Genomic DNA, 6,945 nt, shown 5'->3' with positions numbered 1-6,945 from the left:
ATTAATGTATTGTAATATATCTATGAGGTGATTATAATTTTTAAATTTTCTCAAGAAAAAAGAATGACTATAAAAAACTGTCTTAAATGCAAATTTCATAGCATACTACTGTTTGTAATGACATGAGAGAAAAATACATATGGAGGGATAATGAAAAAGGAAGAGAAAGAAGGAAGAAAATGAGGAAAAAAGTGAGAAAAGAAGAGGGAGAGGAGTGTTCGATGATAAGATAAAAGTGGAGGGGCTGGGTTTGTGGCTCAGTGGTATCATGCTTGTCTACCATTTGTGAGGCACTGGGTTATATTCTCAGCACCAGATACAAATAAATAAAATGAAGGTCTATCACAAACTGAAAAAATAAAAAATGAAAAACTAGAAATATTACCATAATTCCAAGGTTTTATGAATGTTAAATAAAAAAAAATGTTATATAGCCTTATGTAATTTCTACACTCCCCAAAGTAGTCATTTAATGTTAGATAATTAATGCTATAACTGAAAATCCATTGCTCTTCCCTCTACCTTCTGTGGCATGCTAGTGCTAAAATAAATTGTATTATAACACCAAAAAAAATTCTAATATTTCTACAGTAACTGACCCAGTTTAACATCAATGCAAGAATATTCCTATGGGATATAATGTGTATTTTGACGTTCATTTTTATTCAACACTGGTATATTACTATTTCTCCAGTTTATGCACATAATAGGATGCATATTTCATCCACAATTTAGATAATTTATAATTTTTTACTTTCAATCACTTCCTGCTACAGAACACATGTATTCCTCCATGTTTCTTGACTGCTCTTTTCATGAGACTTTTTTCCAAACACATTATTTTCGATTTCCATTATCACTTTTGAAGCAAAACTCACACACCCGTCATGATAAACCATAACCCTAATATTACCATTACATGTATAAGTGGTGGGAAAGAATGATTGTATATCAATATAAGATTTCTTACTTAGTTAAAGGTATCCATTCAATCCATTATTTAAAGTGGAACCAGTTATATTATTTGGTCACAGTATGGTCTATTCATGCATTACCTCTATATTGATAGACACAGGGTCCACCTCTTTGTACACCCAATACTAATTTATACATCTTCAAAATATTGCTCCCAGAAATGGTGGAAGAAATACTCATGTCAACTGATTCTACATATGCATGTTATCATAGTAATATTCAGGACACAAAATGCAAAAGTCACACGTATGATTGTACCAAAGCCTAAAAGGGAACTGAACATGGATTACTAAAAACATCCATGTCCAGGTTGCCTAATGCTCTCAAATGTCAATCCTATTGGTGACTACATATTTGTTTCTTCCTGAGATTATATATTCAATCTCAAAACTGTTGAAAATGTCTATTTTTTTTTACTCACTTTATACTTTGCCTGATTTCCTAATGTCTCTGTTGTTATCTGCTTTCCTACATATTTTCCCCAGTTCAACATTGTGACTGACCCTTCAAATGTGCTGACATTGACATTCACTCTCTAACCGAAACCCTATTGCTAATGAACTTTGGTCCAAATCCTATACTCACTCTTCTTCCAAAGCATACTGACTATCTTCCTGATTCTATCGACTATCCCTTTTTGAGTGGATGTTCTCTTCTACATTCAATCATCTAAGGTACAATGTCATATGCCATTGTTTATCGATTTATCTATGTATGCAGAACGTAATTCAATGCTATGTATCCCAATCAATTGCCCAATGCACTTCTGAGCTTCAAATCTTACTTAGATTTCTGTTTTTATACTTATATTTCACCTATATATCCATGTTAAGTAAAATGAATATTTTTGGATCTGTAGATGATATATATTTCATCATGAATTTTCTACTCACCTGATATACATATATATTTATCTCAGTAATATTCCAGACACAAAATACAAGGGTCACACTTATGATTTTACCAAAGCCTAAATTGAATGTGACCATGTATTACTAATATCATCCATGTCCTTGTTCCCTAACACTCTCAAATATCATTGCTATTGGTGACTACATATTTGTTTCTTCCTAACATTATATATTCAACCTCAACCCTGTTAAAAATGTATTTTCCTATCACACACTTTGAACTTTGCCTGATTTCCTAATGTCTCTATTGATAAATGCTTTCCTACACCTTTTCTCCAGTTCATCATTGTGAATGACTCTTCACATGTGCTGACATTGACATTCACTCTCTCACTGAATCCCTATTGCTAAAGAACTTTTGGTCCAAATGCTTTACTCAGTCTTCTTTTGAAACCTACCAACTATCTTCCTTATCCTACCAACTATCCCAGTTTGAGTGGATGTTCTCTTCTATATTCAATGATCCAAGGTACAAGTTCCTATTACCATGATTATCTATTTAACTGAAACATCTGTGCAGAATGTAATTCAAAGCTATGTATACCAATCAAGTGCCCAATGACCTTCTGGGCTTCCAATCGTTCCTAGATTTCTGTTTTCATACTTATATTTCACCTCTATAGTCTTATAAATATCGCAGGTTCCCAATAACATTATTCATACAGCAGAACAATTCCTAACCCAAATCGAACATGTTATTAACCCTAACCATACACTGTTCCCTCAATCTAACTTTACAGAAGAGCAGGGAAAGAGTTGGTCTTACAATACAGGAATTTAGGGGATCTTCCACCTGCTGAGAACCTCAAACGTCCATGCAGAAATGATCCCTGTAGAAGATGTAGGCAGCTATGAAAGACCTGAGAGAGTAAGAGTCACCTTCCATGGCCAACGACCTGGTCAGGATGAAGGGATGTGTCTGAATCTGCCTCTCTCTTCTTAGTGTAGAGAAGATGGACCAAAACAGGCCAGTGTGAAGAGCTGTTCTGGAGTGCCTATGGATGATATATCATTCTAACTTGTGAAAGTGTCACAGGAACTAGGGGCAGCCTCCATCTAATGGGGCCTTTGGAAGCAACTATTAGGACAATGTGTTTGCCAAGGCAGTGACCTCATTCAGTTCCTGAAGGAAGTGACCTCACGTCATTTCCTTGGTGTTCGAAATCTCTGAACATGTGGTCCAGGAAGCCAGGCACCCACAGCCAGTTTCTTTGAACTAAGGTGAGTGATTTGGTGTACATTATCTACTGACATAGTTAGAGCTGTGAATATAGGAGTTTTTACTGAAGGATTTAGAAATTCCACTTGGAGGCCTTCAGGGTTAAAAGTTATTTTGGCCTGGAGCTTGCTGAGCAGAACTCTGCCCATCAATGGGGCCGGGCATTCTGGAATTACTAGGAAGAAGTGATGGATTTTTCCTTTCCCCTGGTCCCAGGTCCTCTTAGTTGTCCAAGCCCGATATTTACTGCAATTAGCCCCTTGAATTAGAGACCTTTTATTTGATAGAGGGCAAAATGGGGCCTTAATGGCTGAGTATATTGCCCCTGTATCCACTTCAATGTTTACTGGGGTGCCCTCCACTTCAAAAGTTAACCTGAGCTCGGGGAGGGGATCTGATCCCCAACTTTCTTAGTCATCCTCCAGAGTCAGAATGGCTGGCTGGCGTGGCTGTCTCTTTCTAGGGCTCTCTTTGGCCCAGTGTCCTTTTTCTTTACAGTAGGCACATTGATCTGAGGCCAGGGGTGGCCTCTAGTTTGGGCCCAGGTATCCCTTCCTGTCTCCATGTTTCTTATTTCTGGCCTATATGTTGTTGTGACCAGGACCTTAGTCAATTCCTTAGTCTGTCTTTTGTTTCTTTTATCCTCCCTTTGCTTCCTTATCTTCTTCAGTTTCTCTCGTATAGTATACCTTTTTGACTTCGCTGACTAAATCTCTCAAAGTCATATCTTGTAATCCCTCTAAGTGTTTTAAATTTCTTTAAATATCCAGGGCAGCTTGCCCAATAAAGGCCATCATGACAGATGCCTTTTGAGCCTCTGCCTGAGTATCAAAAGGAGTATATCTCCTATATGCCTCCATAATTCTCCCTAGAAACATAGAGGGAGATACGTCAGGCCCTTGAATAAACTCTATTACCTTGGCCAAATTAGTTGGTCACCTAGAGCCACTAAGATACCCGCTATTAGAGCCCGGAGATAAGTGAACAGATGCTCCCTACCTTCAAAGGTATTGGGGTCCCTGTTTCGTCGATTCTAGGGAAAGCCGGGTTGAATATGTTGGGAAGTTGTGTCAGTCACCCACCTGGTCTGAGGATATTATTTTCTAGCTTCCAGGAGGATTCTCTTTTGTTCCTCTGTCATGAAGAGAGTCCCTAGGTGTTGTTGGCAGTTATTCCAAGTAGGCTGGTGTGAAAACATCTATGAATCAACCACACCTGAGAGACGAGTGGGGTCCTCGGTAAAAGGGGGATTGTAATTTTTCCAGTTATATAGGTCTGAAGAGGAGAAAGGCCAATACTGGTAGGCTTGCATTTTTTCCCCATGACCATCATCAATCATTGGCACATAGGGACGGAGGGGGAGCATCACGGGAGTTCCAGGGTTTTCAATCATTCATTGCCGGTGAGTTCCTTTAGCCGGGCCAGGTTCCTCCAGGGGAGGAGGGGCTGTGTGTGCCACGGGGGAGTTTTCTGGAGGGTGCTGGGCTGGCTTAGCTTCCTCCAATGGCTATTTATAGGAACCCTGTCAATTATACTAGGAGGCTGAGGAGGGCTTAACCAAACCCAACTACGAAAAATCTTAGCATATTCATCAATCGCCCATATAGGATGAATAATAGTAATCGTTACATATAACCCAACCTTAACAACATTTAACCTAATCATCTATATCCTACTAACCATCAACATGTTTATACTTCTTTATTATTATAAAAATTCTACTACTGCCTCCCTATCAAATCTATGAAATAAGTTCCCCCTTTTAACTCCCATAATTTTAATTGTATTAATGTCGCTAGGAGGGCTACCCCCCCTAACAGGATTTGCGCCAAAATGAATTATTCTCAAAGAACTTATCTCAAACAACAATATTATTCTCTCCACATTAATAGCAATGCATGAGCAGTAACGATAACATTGTAGATTTGATCATCGCCTAATAGAGCTCCGGGTTGACCCAGCTCAGCTCGGATTAGCAGACTAAGTGCAGTTCCTACTATACCAGCTCAGGCGCCAAATAGAAGGTAAAGTGTACCAATATCTTTATGATTAGTTGAGAAGAATCAACGGTTGATGAACATAGGTAGGTGGTAAAATGGCTGAGTAAGCATTAGACTGTAAATCTAAAGACAGAGGTTGAATCCTTTTTTTACCAAGTCCTGAGGTGAATGAGTCATATTGAATTGCAAATTCAAAGGAGCAGCTTCAACTCTGCCGGGGCTTCTCCCGCCTTTTTTTCTTACGGCGGGAGAAGTAGATTGAAGCCAGTTGAGTAGGGCGTTTAGCTGTTAACTAAGATCTTGTGGGTTTAAATCCCATCAGTCTAGGGATAAAGGGCTTAGCTTAATTAAAGTAATTGGTTTGCATTCAATTGATGTAAGATAGAGTCTTGCAGTCCTTAATGCAGGAATTAAGTATTGGGTACTTGCTTAGGACTTTGAAGGTCCTTGGTCTGGATTAACCTAAATTCCTAGTTTAGTAGTGTGAGGAGGGGTATTAATGGAAGAGAAAGGGTGGAAGTGATGATAAAGTTTGGTAGGAGAGGTATGGGTTTTGTGTTTTCGAATTGTCATTTTATTTTTGTGTTGTTAAATGATGGAAATAGGGTTAGGGATGTTGAATAAATAAGTCGTGTGTAAAAGTATAAATTTAGGTGTGCTAGTATTGCTATTAATGTGGAGAGAATAATATTGTTGTTTGAGATAAGTTCTTTGAGAATAATTCATTTTGGCGCAAATCCTGTTAGGGGGGGTAGCCCTCCTAGCGACATTAATACAATTAAAATTATGGGAGTTAAAAGGGGGAACTTATTTCATAGATTTGATAGGGAGGCAGTAGTAGAATTTTTATAATAATAAAGAAGTATAAACATGTTGATGGTTAGTAGGATATAGATGATTAGGTTAAATGTTGTTAAGGTTGGGTTATATGTAACGATTACTATTATTCATCCTATATGGGCGATTGATGAATATGCTAAGATTTTTCGTAGTTGGGTTTGGTTAAGCCCTCCTCAGCCTCCTAGTATAATTGACAGGGTTCCTATAAATAGTATGAGGGTAGAGTTTATGGAATAAGCGATTTGGTAAATGATGGAGATTGGAGCGATTTTTTGTCATGTTAACATGATTAGGCCTGATTTAAGTGGGATTCCTTGGGTTACTTCTGGTACTCATAGGTGAAATGGGGCGAGTCCTATCTTTATTGAGAGTGCAATTGTAAATATGAATGATAAAATTTGATTGTGTGGGTTGGATAGGGTTCATTGACCTAAGTTTATGAAGTTAATTATTGTGCCTATTATTAGGATTATTGATGCAGTGGCTTGAATAAGAAAATATTTACATGCAGCTTCTGTGGATCGAGGGTTTCCTTTGTTAATCAGAATAGGGATAATAGCTAGCATGCTTATTTCTAAGCCTACTCAAGTTAGGAATCAATGCGAACTAAAAAGTGTAATTATGGTTCCAGAAAAGAGAGTGAAATAGATTGTTGAGGAGGTTAGGGGATTAATTAGTACGGGAAGGATATAAACCAACATTTTCGGGGTATGGGCCCGATAGCTTATTTAGCTGACCTTACTGTTTAGGATGTGGTGTAAAAGGTAGCACGAAGAATTTTGAATTCTTAGGATTAGGTTCAATTCCTATAGTTCTAGAAATAAGAGGGTTTAAACCTCTATTATTTACTCTATCAAAGTAATTCTTTTATCAGACATATTTCTTAGATTTGGGGTGGTACGCATGCAAATAATTGGAAGAGAAATGTGTCATATGCACAGAGCCAGAGTTAGAGGTAGAAAGTTTTTTCACAAGAGATGTATGAGTTGGTCATAGCGGA

The 6,945-nt window shown here is 37.9% G+C and overlaps 1 pseudogene; it reads right to left on the bottom strand.

Moving 5' to 3' along the window:
* Positions 1-5,572: 5,572 nt before the first annotated feature.
* Positions 5,573-6,526, bottom strand: LOC143390175 (NADH-ubiquinone oxidoreductase chain 2-like; annotated as a pseudogene).
* Between the last annotated feature and the right edge of the window lie 419 nt (positions 6,527-6,945).

The sequence above is a fragment of the Callospermophilus lateralis genome, unplaced genomic scaffold (genome assembly GCF_048772815.1).
Source record: "Callospermophilus lateralis isolate mCalLat2 unplaced genomic scaffold, mCalLat2.hap1 Scaffold_1313, whole genome shotgun sequence".
In the NCBI taxonomy this organism is placed as follows: domain Eukaryota; kingdom Metazoa; phylum Chordata; class Mammalia; order Rodentia; family Sciuridae; genus Callospermophilus; species Callospermophilus lateralis.
The sequence above is the reverse complement of the archived record's forward strand: the minus strand, read 5'-3'. Positions and strand labels throughout refer to the sequence as shown.